The following is a 19,947-nucleotide window of genomic DNA, read 5'->3' on the forward strand; positions in this document are numbered from 1 at the left end:
TGGTATATAGCAGACGTGGGCAAATGCGGCTCTTCGTTAGGTTAAGTGCGGCTCCCAATATTTCTTTCCCCATTATACTGTTATGTATTTTTCTTTCTAAATGTTATGTTATAAGTGACAAGATCCGCGTATATGAATGCAACTGTCAAAGACGCACTTATTAGTGTATGCGTGTGTGCTGTGCTTTAGAATTAGAGTCATTAGAATTGAAATAAGATCAGGTATTACTAATGCAGCATAAGTCAAATACATTAATTGAATTTTGGAAACTTGTACCAGAATTTAAATATTCCAATTTAAAGAAAGCTGCTTGCAAATTATTTTCCATTTTCGGTACAACAGAATATAGTTGTGAATTGTTATACTCCTCTATGAAATTTGTAAAATCAAAACATCGTTCACAGATAGCAAACGAGCATTTGACAGATTTACTGCGAACAAATTTTAGAGATTCATCTAAAAATGATAAATAAACTTTTTATTAAATAAATTTTGAATTAATTATTTTGTGTTTTCTTTCTCATTTTGTATTTTCTTATATATTATTATGTATTTTACCACGTTTTTATTAACTCGTATTCTTGTTTGTCCAGTACAAATGTTTTCTTGTTTATTCTCTATAATATGGCAATTAAGATTTGTGTGGAAATGTAATTAAATTTGAATTTGTGTATTTAATACTACGTGAGAATGTGACTATGATAGGGCTCTTTTTAAATATGAAAATTAAGAATGTGGCTCTCGTTGACCACATATGCCCATCCCTGAATAGCTTTCTACGTGTGCACGATTAACCTAATGATTTAGGTACAATTATTGGAGGTGATGTCTTAAGTTACTGTTCAGGCGCGGGAAGAATGGTAGGTACCTAACCGACCCAAACGCCACGGTAAGGATACGCAGTTTGAGAATCGCTGAAAACAAGCCACACGTTTAAGGGCGCCCATACAAAGTAAATCGCCATAATCAACCGTTATGCGAATAAAATATAACAAACATTCGAGATTGTTTTCTAATAATAACATTGAATTAAAAAAGAATTTTAATTAATATGTATTATTAACATAAAAAGTCACAGCGACCCGATGTAATAATAATGATTTTTATTTTGGTGGGATAAGCATGACAACATTCATTCTTTTAACGTTATTTCTTTTAAAGGGGATTATAAACAAAATAATACAAATACGTGGGCAGTACTATTATTAGTATATTGTATAATTATCCTTTGTTTCTTTTATATAATTATTCAGCATTGTGAAATATCCGTGTTGTTATGAAAACATACTTTTTAACCTAAAATTATTTCTTGGCAATACGTATCTACCTAGGGGCGGCAGGTTATATGAAAGTATGGTGAAGCAGGCTAGTATGGCGAAAAAGTATGGTGGGGCAGGCTGGTAATCAATTTGTGGCAAAATTTGAATGTTAACATTATATGAATACGTGTATTAATTAAGGCGCTAAGTACCAAAAACATAAAAACTGACATTTTTATAGAAAAATGTTCTACATACCAACGCCAATAACTTTAACTATAGTCTAAGTGCCTCCAGCAAGTCAAAAAACTACAGCAAAATAATTAAACCTGTCGACGTTGTAAGTCCGTTGGCGTGTTTTATTTATATTGGTGTAAGTAGCACTGCAGTGGTCAACGGCATTCAATATAAAATAGCTGACGATGGTGTGTTGATACTTGCGAGTTCTTAATACCCAAATTATAGAAGCTGCTGTGATTGCTTCACACTGTAAAACTACATTTTTCAAAAGGTCTGCTTCATGAAATTTTACTGCAATGACTCGGTATTTTGTAACTACAGGTAATACTACTTTTTGGTACTTATAGCCTTATTTAATACACGTATTCTATTATATGGATACGTTATAATGACCAAAGTAAATCCTCTGTGATGCCCTGATTTTTTTTTATCGTGTCGCTATTTCTCGTAAGTTATCGGCTATTGTTGGCCTGCTTCATTCAGCTGTATGAGAAAGCCGATTCCTTGCCCCTCTTTTAATTTAATACCTCTATGGTATCTACTTATGAATTCTATGGTTGCGGGGTAAAAGTGCTTAAGTCAGTTTGCTTACAGCTGATATAATTGGTTTTAAAATAAATTACAGTTTTCAAAATACTCTTGCTTCGAAGTGAATTGGTATATTTTTTATTACAACGTTTTTCTTAGCTTGTATTCTTATTTGTCCGGTGGTTCTTTGTCCGGTACAAATCTTGCAATCGATTTTTAACTAACTTCCCGACTAGCTAGACATTTGAAACTTTTAGAATATATCAGAACACGATGCCAATGCATTTTTTAATACTTTTAGCCATCTTTAAGTATAATTGAATTCATTTTCAGTTAATTCTGTTTTGTATGAAAAGTTATTTCGACGCCATTATTGGATGCTAGGGGTCTGGGGTCCTAGCAACTAAATTATTAATATATACGTGCGTTACTATGGAAATCAATATGACATGTCAAAATGACATTTCAGTATTATTTCTATCAAGTACATTTTTTTTTTGATCGTTTAAGCTAGTCAAGTCAAGTTTATGTGATTCAACAGAAAATTTAAAAACGTTGTAGGTATATAAAAACTTCTTATTATCTTGTAATTATTTTTAAATTTCTTTTACATAATTCTTTGATATTGTGTTATATTTTAATATTAAATTATTGAATAAGTAATTTGGGAATGAGACAACTGGGTACCAGAACAATAAATTGGGCGCCGCACTGTCGAATGAAATAAATAGACGTTCGTTACGATGTTATGCAGAAAGTAGACCAGTAATAGTAATCAGTTTATATCTACTACTTAGTAGTTTTAACAGAATGTTTTTATTGTGGATTGAGAATTATCATGCATTAGAGTTTAAATAATAATAATTACAAGATAAAAAAAACTTTTTATATACAGCGTTTTTAAATTTTCTGTTGAATCATAGGTATAAACTTGACTTGACTTGCTTAAACGATCAAAAAAATTTGTACTTGATAGAAATAATACTGAAATGTCATATTGATTTCCATAGTAACGCACGTCTATATTAATATTAATAATTTAGTTGCCAGGACCCACTTAGCAACCAATAATACTTTTACTTTTTACGGATTTCTTCCGAAATAACTTCTCATACAAAACAGAATTAACTGAAAATTAATTCAATTCTGCTTAAAGATAGCTAAAAGTATTAAAAGAATTCATTAACATCGTGTTCTGATATATTATAAAGGTTTCAAATGTCTAGCTAGTCGGGAAGTTAGTTAAAAATCATTTGCAAGATTTGTACTGGACAAACAACCATCCGACAAATAAGAATACGAGCTAATAAAAGCGTTGTAAAAAATATGTAGATACCTGCAGAAAATAACAAATCTATTTCGCAATATTTGATTACATAGGTACTGATAGATGCCATTTCGTAATTAATGTGATTAAAATTCACCGCAATTTATTTCAATTCGAAATCTGTCAAAGTATCTTGTACTGATTAAATACTAACAGTCGTTGAAAATACGTTAATCTATTACTTGTATGGACTCCACTAGGTTAACATGCATTCATGATATCAATATTATTATCGTCTGGCAATCGGTGCAGAGCCGTAATGAGATGCGGGTGTTATTAAATTAATTAAATATCGAACATACATAATTTTGAAAAACACTTTCTGAGAGAATATAATATTATAACCAATAGAAAAAATCTTTTTGAAAAAAGTAAGCCACTCCGCCAGAGAATCGAATCCTGCATCCCCTGGGTTTACGCCCCGTCCGTGCATTACGTCTATGCTACAAGGTGACGTACTAATTGCGTAATTGTTAATTATTTTTTTATCAATTTTTTATGGAAAATAAAATAAAAACGAAAATATAACAGAAAAAATACTTTTAATAACATACAAACACATTAGAAATAAACTGAGTTTGAATGAAGTTTGATTTATTACCCATGTGTTGCCAATTCACTTTATTTTTTCACACAGATTAATAAAAATGAGAAAGATTGCAAAAAAACAATGCTTCGCACTTTCAACAAAGTGTTTCTACCATGTTTTTTAATGCATTTGTCATTTTTTTTATTTTAATTAAACTTGTTTTTATTATCTTTTCATAAATAAATAAAACTGTTTTACTTTCACATTATTATTTATACATATTACAATATTATTTACTCCATTAACCCTATGTATTTCTAAGATTGAACGTACAGAATATTAACAATAAATGTCTTAAATAGTATAAATTATACTAAATTTATTTTTGACCGATTTTATCAACGTTATTTGTATATATGGAAATATTATATTAACTATTAAAAAAACATGCAATCCCGGGATCGTCAAATCGTAATCCCGAAATCCCGGGATCAAGATTTTGGCTCGGGATTGGAGTCACTAATCATAATATACTTTTTACAACGAATGATCCTCAGCCTGAAAATGCCAATTGGGAGGGCGTTAACTATGTTCAACAAAATTGCTTCGAGTGTTGATATATTCCACTTGCGTGAGATGAGTTTAGGTGTATGCTATTTTATAAATTCCTATAATAGGGTCTCCGTAGCAAACTCGGTGTACTTCTTTGAACTTCTATAGATGTATTTATACAATTATAATTGTATTTTAACTGCTTTTGTATGTTTATATTATGTTCTCTTTTTTATATTTTCATTTTTATCGTTTTATTACCTTTTTTATAATAATGTTTCATGTCATGTTGTGAACGTCTTGAGCTTACAATTAGTAATGTCCACAATATGTTAAAAAAAATATTTTAAATTTAAATTTAAGCAAATATATAGATACATATATTAGTAATGATTATACTAGATTTTTGGCAATTTATTTATTGATAGTAAGCACATATCTGATTACAGTTCACCACAGCATAATTATTAATAATTACAACTCTTATAATATTGCGTGATTTTTTGTTAATAATAAATATTAAAAGATATAGTGGCCTCATATAATTCTTAAGTTCGTCCCTGCATTTATCCATGCGCCAACTAATAGAAAAATTATAGACCACCTGTATTAACAGAACGTTTAGTTGTGTTACCATATATTACTTTGTTCAGATCTTTGGTTAATGTTAACCAAATGGTAACCTAATATTATGAAGCTTGTGTCATAGGGTCTAGCATATTAGACCTTTCCTTTTAATAATATTAACCATTTTTTATTCAATACCTTCTGCATTATACACGAGATTTTATGTTTTTATTAAATGTATGCAGGCATATGTATATATATCTATTTTTTTTAAATATTTTATGAATTGAATAATTAAGCTTTATGTCTTTGTTCCTACAGCATTTAGGTACAATTTCGAGGCATCATAGTATTATGAACGTATTGGTATAATATTATTATGAAACTTTATTTACATTATATATATATACATAATGCAATCCCTATCAAGCAGTAGCGATGGGTGGAGGTAGGCTGTAAAGATCCGCCATAAATAGTGCACATTAAACTTTGTTAGTTAGGTATATTATAATATATTAGTCTTCATTTCATTTTCACACTTTTTCAATCATACTTATTTGTTTCCGTTAGATTAAGAATACGTATTACACATATTGTTGATTCATTGATTTAAATCATTAACCCCTGCCAACACCAAACGATCCAAACGATAATTAGCAAGTATCAGTCATATCCAAATGTTACCATGCTTGCCTTTCGAGTTTTACTGCTATTTACATCGGGCCGTCCAAGCTGGTCGCCACAAAGAACTATTATCTGTTTTTAAAAAAATTGCGCCATCTTACTGCGAGCGTGAAGATCTCTTCAGATAATTTTTGCTGTGCGTATGATTAGCTTTGTTTTTTTTCTTTTTATTATTTTTTTTATGTTAATTCCCTGTGCCTTTTCTCTCCCCGGCACTTTGCATTTGAGTAAAATCAGTAAACTCAGTCAAAACTCACTTGAGAGTGTGGCGACCTCAGTTTGGGTATTTGCTCCTGAGACGTTACCAGCCATAAACAACTGTACAGATACTTCACATCAAGCGTAGTGCTTCGTGATACGCTCGATTAAGACCGAGTGTGATGCAGGGCGGGTTGGCTTGGAGGGCGTGGTGCCATTTGGTTCTACGTATCTCTTCGCGAGTAAATTTTCGACGCTTCTTTATTTGAAAACCAAAACATGAAACCGATTAAATGTTTAGAATGGCATGAAGTTGGCATTAACAAAAACTCAACCGCGAATTTTGAAACAGGTTAACGAGTTGCAATTATTTCAACCATTGCATTAAAATATCTTAAGTTAATATTATATTATACTGAAAAATTTATTTTGTGTGCGTTTTCTTTACCCCGTTAAAAATGCTTCTTACAATTATTATTAATTTATCAGGGTTTTTTTAACACTTGGCTTCTATCAAATGGGGTCACAACTCGAAAAAGGTTGGGTATGTGCGCTCTAGAGTCTATATTCCTGAAGTATAGGCATTCGATATATTATTATCAAAATAAACCAACGATTTAAAATTTATTGCTTAATTCAAAGCGACCTTTTTGTTATTTTTGTTACCTGCATAATAAAACAAAGTATCAAAAATCAAGTGTTTGTTTTTTTTAACAAAACAGACGAATAAAAATTTATTGCTTTATTTGAAATGCCTTTAGTATAAACTCTATCAGATGCGATATTACTTTACCAAAGCATTATAGGATCGGATATGTTTTTTTTCTCTCTTTCTCTGGGAATTTCTTTTATTTATATGGGACCACCACTGGATAAAATTTATTAGGTGTGTCGCGTAACAAAAAATCTAACAGATGCTTGAATTAATTTCATTCTATTTCGGTATGCGGTGAAAAAAAAAACAACAGGTCGATCGAATAATACGAGCGATATTCTGTAATAAATACTCGATTCGGCTCTGTTTGATTGAATTGGACGCGTAATATTAGTCATTATCTTGAGAGACTTTTAATAATGTACGAATGAATGTCTCCTATTTTAATATGTCATTTATTATCGGCAGTAAAACTTATTATGGAAGTGAGCCACCTCCAGGAAACGTCTCCACTCCCTTCTGTCTACCGCAAGTTTCTTCAGGGATACTGTGTTTCTTTATACACAGTCCCAGTGGCGAAGGCTCCATAGTAGGCGATTATTGAAGCCTACCCTCTAAGAAAAATAGATAGAAAGTATTTATAGTTATTTAAATAAATAAAAAATGTGCGGGAACCAATTATTGAATATACCTATCGTCAGAATAATTAATTAATATTTAAAAAATATAAAATAAATGATAGCCATATATTGTCAGAATAATTTTGAATAAATACAAAATAAGTGACAAAGCAGCGCCTCTAGCGAGTATTGAAACATATATTCACTCGAGATGATTTTAGCGAGCTTATTGTATGAACTGCGTGTCAAGGGCATCGATATTGTCTGGTTTTGTTCATACGAATCTATAAGCCTATAAGGAAAAGCCTTATATTTAGGGTCGATGGATGACTGCCGCTTTATTCATATAATAATTAATAATGCGATAATCAAAAAAAAATCCTATCATATTGTCATCTAAAGATAAAATATTTTTAAAAATAATTAATAATTTTATCTCGTGATTATTATTAATTATCAGTAATTCAGTCATAGACTAACATATATAATAATATTATTTTTTTGTTTAGTCGTTTGTCATTTTGAGCTGTTTATACCGCTATATTTAGGGATGACATATTTTTAGGCTTAGGTATGTTACGTGTAGATATAGGAAAATACATAATTTATATTCATTGCACAATTCTATATCGTCAGTGAACTATTAAAATTCCATCGATTTAGTGTGACGTTGACATTAGTGTGTACATATTCATCAGTAGTAATATCGTATTATCGTCTAATTTTCGGTGAGTATACCTGAAAAGTGTGCTCTTTTTCATTGAACTCCACAGCTTACCTCTGTCCAAAAGTCACCCTTCGGCACTGCAGTCCAACCATAGTAACCTGGTAGTGGCGACCATATTGGACGGCTTGATGGGCCTGGTTGAACCAACTTGAGCAGCTCTTCCCTTTCCGTACACATTTTAGGACGTCCCTAGAGGATGTGGTTTACATCATGTATTTCTTCGCCACACAGAAATGTTGTACAGATAACGAGACCAAGCTCATAGAGCATGCCAGCAATGTCCAGTCATGAATTAGAACAGTGCCCACCACCACCCGTCATATATGCACAGCCGTGGATATGCACGCCGTTTTCTATGACGCTTTAAACGTGTCTGAAAGGAGTCATTTTAAGTGCTCATTCCGTCCCGAGACGGAGCCACACGGGACTGATGCTGCAACCATGCACCATAGTGCTTAAAGAAGAAAGTTAAGAAAGAAAATTTCCAGTCATGAATTTAAGAAACACGTCATATTGTCTTTGTACAATTTCATTTATCTATGCGGCGTTCAGTTGTACGTCGCCCCGTGTTCCAGGCGCGGCGCCGAATCGTCTCGTTCATACGATTACAAAGTAAACAAGTCTAATAATTTCGTTGGTATTGTTAAATTTATTTATTATATTTAATACACAATATATTATTATATTTAACCTACTGAACGTAACTATCTGTGTGACAGATAATAATTTTATGGCGTTCTCTTAATTATTGTATTTAATTTATACATGCTGTCTCGACAGAAAATATTATTTAAAGCTTTTTCAACTCATAAGTAATTTTACAAATATGTATGTCCACTTCTTTATTGGAACTACAATATGACATTGTCTTGTATTACCAATATCAGTGACAGTGAACATTGGCAGTACATGTTTGCCATAGTTTTAAAAGCGATGTGTTACCGTATTTTTTTGCATGTATTCATGTTTTTAATCATTGAAATTTTGTTTTACAAGACATATTATGTTCTTTTAAACATTTAAAACTCGTAATGCGGCAGTGTCACTTTTTTCTTAACATCGATTGGTTGGGCCAATTATGGTGGCCCTCATCCATATATTTCCCTTCTACCTAAAATTCTCAGTATTGTCGCAAGACCAGGCGCCACGCAGTTACGAGTCACTAGTCGACCGATTATTAATATAAAAACTTCAGTCATTCATCGACCGCGTGCTTACAAATACTTACAACCTAAATTTGAACATCAAGTACCATGAGGGTGACCCAACAAACAATACCTACCGCCCGATTGATAATGCAACCAGACCACGGAGCAAGATCTCAACGGCATAAAAAGTCAACGCCTGGCATCATAAAATAACCCGCCCCCCAGCATCTACATTCACCATCACATTCATTCCATCAAAATCAATTACAGTCCACTGTATGAAAGCGGAACCATCGATTGGAGAAGTTAAACGTTTAAAATGGACTGGATATAAGGGGTCAGGCTACTGATATCGGTATTAAATCCCACACTTTCCACTACTTGTAGTAGTTCACGTATATATTGACACGATATTTTCTTATAATATTGAAAATAATCAATCAAAACAATTATTTCAACTTTCAATAAACCAGTGTTCAACGTATATATTTATTTTTTTACAACGTTTTTATAAGTTAGTATTCTTATTTGTCCGGTGGTTGTACAAATCTTGCAATCGATTTTTAACTAACTTCCCGACTAGCTGGACATTTGAAACTTTTAGAATATATCAGAACACGATGCCAATGAATTTTTTTAATAATTTTAGCCATCTTTAAGTAGAATTGAATTCATTTTCAGTTAATTCTGTTTTATATGAAAAGTTATTTCGACACCATTATTGGTTGCTAGGGGTCTGGGGTCCTAGAGCAACTAAATTATTAATATATACGTGCGTTACTATAGAAATCAATATGACATGTCAAAATCACATTTCAGTATTATTTCTATCAAGTACAAAATTTTTTGATCGTTAAGTTAGTCAAGTCAAGTTTATATGATTCAACAGAAAATTTAAAAACGTTGTATATGAAAAGTTCTTTTTATCTTGTAATTATTTTTTATAACTGCAGATTATGAAAAAAAATACACCAGGGGTAGTAAGGAGCATCTTTTTGGAAAAATACTTACATTTGAAAAGAGAACGGCGAACTAAAATGTTTGATTTATACAGTCATTCAAAAAAAAAAACGCAAGCCATCGTTTTTCTTATCAAATAACACCTATCATTATTAACATTTGGTATTCTAAATAATACACATCACCCCAATCCACCGCTTTCTAGTAATGTCACAAAGCAAATATCATATTGCCAATGTTTTCCTGCAGTGGTTCTCAATCACTGATGTATAGGGACCGCGATAGTCCGTCATATTCTTGGGAAGACAAGAAAGCCGCCCCACGGGGGCCCATTTCTGATCGCACGCACTAAACAATGCCTTATCCGATCGGCCGTCACACCTATTTTCAAAAACACAGGGTCGCATCGGTCACGTCTTGCACTGTGTTTACCGCATGTTTAAATGATTGAATAAAAGTTGGTAATTACAGTTTCCCACATTAATGGGATGATTTGCGCATAACCAATATTAATTTTCTTATCTATTAATATATATTGTCACTGTTTAGATTCTGAATAACATTTTTTTAAATCAATAAATACGTGCGAGTAAGCTTCTAGGATTCATCATGTGACAATCCAAACCATTCAAGAATCTAAATGCCTTACGTACACTCTACGTATTAGTGCGTAGCATTCTTGAATATGGGTCGATTATCTGGTGTCCTTATGAGGTTTCCTATAAGCTTATTTTAGAACGCGTCCAGAAGAATTTTTTCGATGTTTTTATTTTAAGACATTTAACTATTTTCCTTTCTCAAATTCTTCAAATAGTTATTTTCCGACTGCCTTTCTACAAGGCATGCTTACTTCTCACTCTCTTGAATCTCGTCGGTCTCTTCTGCTCTTGAAACACTTTTGCTTGTTAGCGCGAGGGATGGTTTCCAATCCTAATAAATTTCAATTTTTACATGCGCCTGTCAATTACCTACGTGGTCGCAGCCATGATTTATTCTGGATCGGAACCGTTTCCTCGTGTCAATCCTATCAGGCACCATTAGCGAGAGGTGCAAGATTAGTAAATGCGCTCCCTAAAGACGTAGACATTTTCAGTGATGTACTTTGCATTTTGTTTTTGAAACTTTATTTTTCTGTGTAAAATTGTATGTTTTTTGTTTTCAAAAAAAATATATTTTTCTGTATTAAATTGTACTGTTTTGATTTAATTTAATTTTCTGTTATTATTATTATTATTATATTCTATATTCTCTTCTTCTCTCTTGTGAGGGTAATATTTGTTATAATGTAGATCTCATGTTGTGTACGTCTTGAATTTAGAATTTTTATGTCCACAATTTTTTGTATTCTTAAATAAATAAATAAATTTCTAATAAATAGATACAGCATAGCACTTTTGAGGTATATTTTATGTTTGGTCCTAGCCTAACGCAAGACGAGTTTATTACACTAAGGCGTGGCATCTTACCAAGACCCAAGGATCTTGTGTATTGAGTATTAGGACTCGATGTCTCCACTATTATACTGATACAACCACATCGCACACACTCAAATTCGAAAGCTGACACGTCAGTTCCTGATAACAGTGTTGTGATTATGAAAAATTAGTGAGTGCAACACCTTTCGCCGTGACCGCCTTCCTGTGATCTGCAGCAATGCTACAAATCATGATATTATTATCTTCTCGCTGTAGGTCTCACATGGCAGTATACGTAGGACGTAGCGATGGTCTGAGAGAAATAACACGATATTGCCACTGTAGTAAGTATATATTATTAAATTTCATTATTAGATTATTATTCACGATTAGTAATATGACTTAAAGAGTTTCCTTTAAAATTTAAAATGCTTTGAGTTTAAAGAAAATTAAAACAAAGTACTTATAGTCTGTGGTCCTGGACAATGAACGTAGCAGCCATAAATTAAAGAAACAAATGGTAAATAATCACAAGATAAAAAGAACTTTTTATATACTTACCACGTTTTTAAATTTTCTGTTGAATCATATAAACTTGACAATTCTATATTAATAAATACTTTTTATTGTACTTGATAGAAATATTGAATAAATATTATACAATACAGAAATGTAATTTTTACATTTCATATTGATTTCCATAGTAACGCACGTATATATTAATAATTTAGTTGCAAGGACCCCCTTAGCAACCAATAATAGTGAGTAGTAAGTATTACTTTTAACGATTTTTTACCGAAACATGCAAAATAGAATTAACTGAAAATGAATTCAATTCTGCTTAAAGATGGCCAAAAGTATTAAAAGAATGCATTGTCGTCGTGTTCTGATATATTCTAAAAGTGTCAAATGTCTAGCTAGTCGGGAAGTTAGTTAAAATCTTGGACAAACAAGAAAAAAATTGTACTGCACAAGAAAAAATCTGTACCGGACAAACAAGAGCTAATAAAAACGTGGTAAAATAATTATTGTGTCTGTAGGTAATTTCTATACTTACAGGTAAGTTTTTTTAGTCTGTCATTAATTTACCTTGAACTAACGCAAATCCAGCGCTTGAAATGGTAAATTTTACTAACCGGACCGCGTAATAATTTTAAGAAATTATTAACCTAGTTATCTAATGTTATTTGTATGTGTATTTTATAAAAATAAATGTGCTAGATTTTCTTTGTTATATTGCCTATTTAGCTGTGATTATTTTTTCCGCGAGACAGAGCGATAATTTTGGGGATTTTATGAACCGGAACGACGCACAGGTGCGATCCGGTCCATTTCGAGCCCTGAGCAAATCTAACGATAATATTGCTCTCTAAAATCTAGAGGCTAGATCTTTTATGTCACTACACCAATACAAAATATATTACTTAACATCCTTTATAATATCGATACGGTCCTTATGTTAAACGAGCACCTACCTGTGCGAATTCGCATTGTTATCTGGAATTGGCTAACACCTCACAAAAGATAATTTATCGGACGGACGGTGGTCGCCCGCCGCGCTGATTTGTGCGACACACACTTTTACAACCACTCAATAATGCAGCAATCATAATACTGCAGAGTATGTCCGTTCAAGAAAACTCTTACCAGCATACTTTTTTTAATTTATAATATTTTGGATTCATATTTACGATTCGAGTGTGTACAAAACAGGGAATCGAAGTAAATGAAGTAATTTTCAATAACTTGTAGTATGCGGACGATACAGTGCTCATTATAGACAGTTGGGAACAGGCGCGCACATAGAATAATGCTTTGGGGGGGGGGTTCATTTTTTATTGATTTTTAAAGCGGCGGGAAGGGGCGGGTTAACAAAATTTAGAAAGTGCCAATGACTTCCACATTTACTTCGCCTATTACTGTCAGTTTCTCGTCGCTATAACCGCGGAATAAAACAATTTTCCGGATACATTCCCCATACCCAGATACTTCACATATTGAGCCTAACGCTAAACACCCGGCCTGAAGGTATGATGAGCTCGCAATAAATCATCGATTGCCCGAGGCTTAACTGTTAATAATTACTGTGATCGTTAGTGTCCGTTTGTGTCCGCTTGTATCGTCCGCGCTGTCTTGTACTTTAGACATGCCGTTTTGGAATATTGCACAAAATTGTATTTTTGCTAATTGCTTTTCAAATGCAAATTAATACGTTTATTAGAAAATTAATTAAAAGGGCCCGTAAGCATTGGGTTAAAGCAAGCAATGATCGCCAAAATAATAAATTAGAGAAATAAAAACAAAATTGGCATACTTTGGCCACATCATGCGGCATCCCGAGAGATATCAACTTCTGTATAATATATGATGGGAAGATCTCTAGAAGCGAGACCTTGGTAGAAAAAGAACAGCCTAACTCAAGAACGGCAGACACTAATTTGAGCTCAACACTCCATCCCTATTCAAAACAGCGATGGACAGGGAGAAAATGGCCGAACTCATCGACGACGTCCGACAACGGATATATTATCACAACAAGAAGAAAATAAAATACCAATATCCGCCAGATTTGTTCCGTTCGTAGAATAGGCTGAAACTGACTTCTGGTTGTCTTATAGCTGGGAGTTAGTTTATACTATGTAATGACGGTATGAAGAATGATACAGCGATTACAAACAGTACCAATGCAACTGCGAATCGATTTTGCCATAGGTACCCATGGCGCACTATAGAATGATCTCAGTATGTGTACTGTCATATTATTATATAAGTACATAACTCATTGTCTGAAATTATTAACTTATAAGGGTACTAGATAGGTACAGCGGCACATTTACACGCACGGCTCTACGTTTATCCTGGATACAGCCGAGCTGCAAACACATTTTGAAAATAGCCGATATACTGGATTATTTGTTAGGATAACCTAACCTAACTTAACCTAACCTAAACTAACCGAAATTAACAAATAATCCAGTATATCGGCTATTTTCAAAATGTGTTTGCAGCTCGGCTGTATCCAGGATAAACGTAGAGAACCCTTATAAAATTTGAGTACCTACCTACTGTTGATAAGGATCGCTTTTAGGCCAGACAAGGATTTTAATCATTACTTTTGTCTTCTAGACATATTAGTTTATTTAATTAAACATATTTTGCATCCATCGCTTTCTATTTTCTTTACGTAGCCATGTTTGAATTTTACAAATTTACGTACAAATTCAAGCAGATAAGAGAGTTGCAAGTTTCAGGGCGGCGATATCGCAAATAGCGGCGACGCATCCTTGGGTTGACTGTAAGGTCAATGCATCTCATGTGGATGACATTTATAGAGTTTAAGCTATACAGTCAGTAAAAAGGGAAACGTCGCTTTCTCTACCAATAAATTAATTTAATAATTCATTTTTTTAGAATTATTAATAACTATGTCCTTGCTTTTTCATCCAAGGTGGTTGTTGGTCATTTTAAACAATCATAAACACCGAGGCTTTGAGAAAAACAGATAAATATTGTGTCCTCACGGGGAATCGAACCCAGAACTCTCAGGTGGAAAAGCAGCGCCTTACGCACTGCACCACGAGAGCCGCTCTCATAAAAATAATTTCCATTAATTATGGAATTGAAAACAACGTAATTGTAAAGATGTTTCTATATTTATCATGTAGTAGGTCATTACCGATTTAACGGACCTAATTTTTCCGCCCCTCCCGTTGTTGTCTATGGATGACCTGTCATTTTTTTATAGAGTGCTCATACTGATGCGTCTGTCGTGTTCACATAGGGAATGGTTTGATTTAAATAGATGAGTTACATGATAAATAATACACTAGCATTTGTACAGATGTAATGCATAGATCAATGCGACATATTTTTTGGAAATCGATATTACCACCAGTTTTTGTGTGAAGGACTAGTCTGACTTTAACAGCTGATGCATAACAGGAATGTATATTATTTATAAATAACACTGATAGCTTATATTATATTTGATTTGAGAATTTTTTATAATTCAATTTGCAACGTGAAAGGGCGAATCAATATGTCAAGTAATCTGGGATCTGATTTTGACAGCTGAACAGTGGACCACACGTTGCTTGTGCAAAAAGTTATGCTCAGCCTTTATTAATCTAAAGATAGAGAGAGAGTAGGTACATTTACTCGGTAGCTTCATTAGAAAATCACGCGCCAGGTAACCGATAGTCGTTTATTGTTTCATATCTATTTTAATATTTGGTACATGATTGTATGGCTTTATTATTTTGACAGATTTCTGTATATTGCGCACAGATACAGTAGGTATGCGAGGAACGATTATTTAATTGAGAGATTATTATTTGTGAACTGCATGATTGAAAGGTTTGAAAACGACTAATCACCATATCTAATACAATACTTAATTGTCGTCTTAGATTGTTAGTTATATTATATGTCAATGGATGTTCCTATACTAAATAGTCAATATTTTTTTCCAAACACAAGATTATTATGAATGTATTAATAATTTCAACACTGCATTATTACTGTGGGACTTTTTTATACACAAGGCGGCTATAAGCGGCTATCGACGGTAATTTTTCATATTTATGTATTGAATTATAACTGTTACATTAAGTTAGACGTCTAAACTGTCAAAACTGTCTATCTCGCTCTAAGCCGGCTATAACATCAAAACTCGTCTTGCCTGAAACGTATCGAATACGTCAATGTGATGTCATCGTTATTCACAAAACACACGTTGCCAAATGGAGTTCCGCAGATTGGTCCAATGCAACTTTTTTGTTTGAAAAAAACATCTACTGTTGTTCAATCGACAAGTTGCACGCTTCTCGGGCTGGCAAGTTGAAGACGCCAGGACTCATACAAACACATACGAATTGTTCATTCCTATAATACCGGCTCGCCGATCGCCGCATTCAAATATCTATACGTTTCTAAGGTTACGTGCGACTGTCGCTAGGTAGATGTGCGGTCTTCATATCCGACACCTCATCGACGTTCTTTGAAGGGTTGATGTATGGCTATGCAGCAGACGGGTGATGTAAGATGTGAGAGCCGGCTAAAAGTTAACACAGCAAAGAAAGGGGCTTTTCAAACATACCACTTTTTGACAGTTTAGACGGTTAACTTAATGTAACAATTAACCTCTTAATACATATGATAAACTACCGTTGATAGCCGCCGATAGCCGCCTTGTGTATAGAATAGCTTCGCTGACTTCTCTTCGACGCATGACGCTATATTGAAGGTTCCAAAAATGCTTGATCAATAACACCTTCACGCAACGATAAAAAATAAAAATACGAGATTATTGTTCAAATCAAAGGCCTCCAATGTTCAAAAGTGTGACCCTCTCGATTGAATATTATTTTATTTTTTATTCGAATACTCAAACATCTGAAGGTATTAGCATCTTGTCGCGTTTTCCTGCGAGAGAACATGACCCTTTGGGAACACAGTGGCGGCTCGTCATAAAATAATCATATACATACTATTTTGTAATTGATAAGCACAACAAAAAAAAATAATGTCAAGTTGCAAGTAATTTTAATATAAGTAAAAGTATTTGGCTTATCTATCAAAAACTATGTAATAAAAATAATACATTTTGCTTAAATCGATCGTTTTTAACATAACTATAAAATACACATAACTTGAAAACACCTCAGATATAGAGAAAATCTTATTTGAAAAAAATATGATGCTCGACGTGATTTGAACCCGTATAACCACTGGTATCGGGCCAACTGTGCATTAACCATTTATGCTACGAGCCTCCTATCTAATTACGACAATTGAAACTAGTAGGTCATACATGAAATGCTTATCAAATTGCGTTATTATTGACTATCGGTTTTTGTACCTTAATTACTAACCGACGCCCGGCTCTCGCCAAATATTTTTAGTTATAACGTCTACTCCATAATGTTCAATATATGGAATGTTACATTCTCAAAATCTTGTAAATTTTTCGTTGAATAAAAGAAATGGTTTATTAACTATAAAATACATTAAACTATGAATTTTTAATTAACTATTTCTTATTTTCAACGAATAATTCACAAGATTTAAGAAATTGATCATACATAATTTTGAAAAACACTTCTCAGAAAATATTTATTATAACCAATAGAATTTTTTTTTTTTATTATTTAAAGTAAGACACCCGGCAGGAATCCAATCTGCATCTATTGGGTTTATACCCGGTGCGCATTGTCCACTATGCTACTAGGTGATATACTAAACGAGATAAATTTCTAGTGATAAGTGTGGTATCTAGTTGTCAAATGTGATACCTACCTAAACTGAACTAATCCTTTGGCAAGTTCATCTGGTTATTTGGTCGAGCGAGTCATCTTATCTTGTTAATCTGTTTTGTGTACCGTTTGAAGTATTATCTGTTATTGTTGATGTTGTATAACTTGAAATCCTTTTATTTAAATCAAATTTTATTTTAGGTATGGTCCCAATATTGAAGCTCGATTTGATATAAATAAAAAAAAATTCAAATTATACACATTTATATTTTTATAAAAAACGATGTTTTTTAAAATAAATATAAAAATATATTAAAACAAGGAAAATCTAAACGACGAAAAATTGATAACTTATAAAACTAAATTTAAAAAATTAATATGACTATAAAATATAATGTAATAATAAGATGTGACCCTGCAACGAATTCAAATTTTATTACATTTTTTTACAATTGTAAGTTTATCTTTAAATTTAAAAAATAATTAAAAATCTTTTTAATGTTTTCAGATACTTACATATTAATTAATTTATACAGTTGAAATTGTAAATTATCAAAAAAAATCTTAAATTGCAAGCTTCGAATTTTTCCACTAGATTCTCTGCCGGCGTGCCTCTCCCCCTTAATAATACAATAAGTAATAAAATAAGAAACAAAATATGAAAAGAAATAAAATAAAGCAACAAAAATAAAAGTAGATGGAAGCACACATAAGGAACTTTACTATCGATATACCCTATCTTAAAAACGTATAAATCGACGTCCACCTAAATCCACTCTCACGTAAGTGGAATATATCAATATCAGAAGCGATTTCATTAAACATGGTTATTGCCCTCCCAATTGGCACCACTAATAGTAGGTTAGTTCTGCACCTTCACATTTACGCCGAGTATAAGTCGGAAAAATTATGTAGCTAAAGATTCCTTCTAAATTTTAAACTACAGTATGTAAGCATACCTAAGAGAAAGAATAATATCCCACCACGTGCCGCTGCTGTATTCCCCGACTGCGGCCCCATAAATAAGGTAAAGGAACATTTCAGGAACACTGATATATTGCAGTTTTTAGATAAATAATTCCTACACACGTGCATTATTGAAGAGCTAATTTATATTATTTTAGTTTATGCATGTGGCCGAGCGCCGTGTCCCCAGTCACTAGAGGTGGGCGGCATTCGCGATATTATTCGACGCTAATTTATTGAAATGCCGATGCGGCCCTGCTGCCATTATTCAAATACGACATAAAATGCAATGTCCTTTCGGGTTTCGGATAAGCAATATGTGAATTCGATAAAAACAATTTCGGATTCAACTTTCAATCTTAACTTTCGACATTCCGCATATCCGGTTTCAGGCGAAACGGTTTAATCGTACAATATTAATAACTCTCACTCGAGAACTGGCTGTAAGCCATTGGATTTTATTCATTGTCAACTCATGCGACCACAGACATGGTAATACATTACATTTTTTTTGTATTAAATACCATTCAGGTTTTATAATACTTTTAGGTATTATTGACTTTTCTAAAGCTTTGGGTACGGACACTGACAATGTTTTAAATCTTTTGGGTTAGGAAAATGGGTACGAACCTTCAAACATATCTGAAGAATTGATGGGGGAGCCACGAGCCACGAGCCACAGTCAAAATCTATCCAATCAAGACTCGCAACTGGACAGAATCTGACATTCGAATGACGTTTTAAAAATGGCGTCCAAATGGTAGTCCGTAGATCCATTTTTGACCAGTCTTCAGATAAGTTTGTAGGGCTGTAACATTCATTCGTCGTAAAAAAAATCTGTTAGTATAGCGTTTACTCTGTGGGCGCCATTGTTTATTCTTCTCTCGGTAGTTAAAAATATAATATTACATTTTTAGTATAAAACTTCTTTTGGCTGGGTGCTGGACGAAATCCCGAAGGTTGGAATCCCGAATGGCCGAAATCCCGAATGGTCGAAATCCCGAAAGCCGAAATCCCGAAAGCCGAAATCCCGAATGGCCGGAATCCCAACGGCGGAAATCCCGAAAAATATAAACAGCAATAATTGCGCAATCTCGAATTGCGCAATTTTTGCAAGAGATACAAAATCCATTTGTTCTACAAAATTGTCTCTCCTGCAAAAAATTGCGCAATCTGCGAAACCCATTTTCCAATTATTGATGTTTACATTTTTTATTTTTCGTTTTTTTATATTTCCAGAAAAAATGGGCTTTTGTCTCTCTTTTAAAAATTGCACAATTCGAGATTGCGCAATTATTGCTGTTTATATTTTTCGGGA

The sequence above is a fragment of the Rhyacophila brunnea genome, unplaced genomic scaffold, assembly GCF_057557595.1.
Source record: "Rhyacophila brunnea isolate RB1 unplaced genomic scaffold, BYU_Rbru_1.0 scaffold_23, whole genome shotgun sequence".
Classification (NCBI taxonomy): Eukaryota; Metazoa; Arthropoda; class Insecta; order Trichoptera; family Rhyacophilidae; genus Rhyacophila; species Rhyacophila brunnea.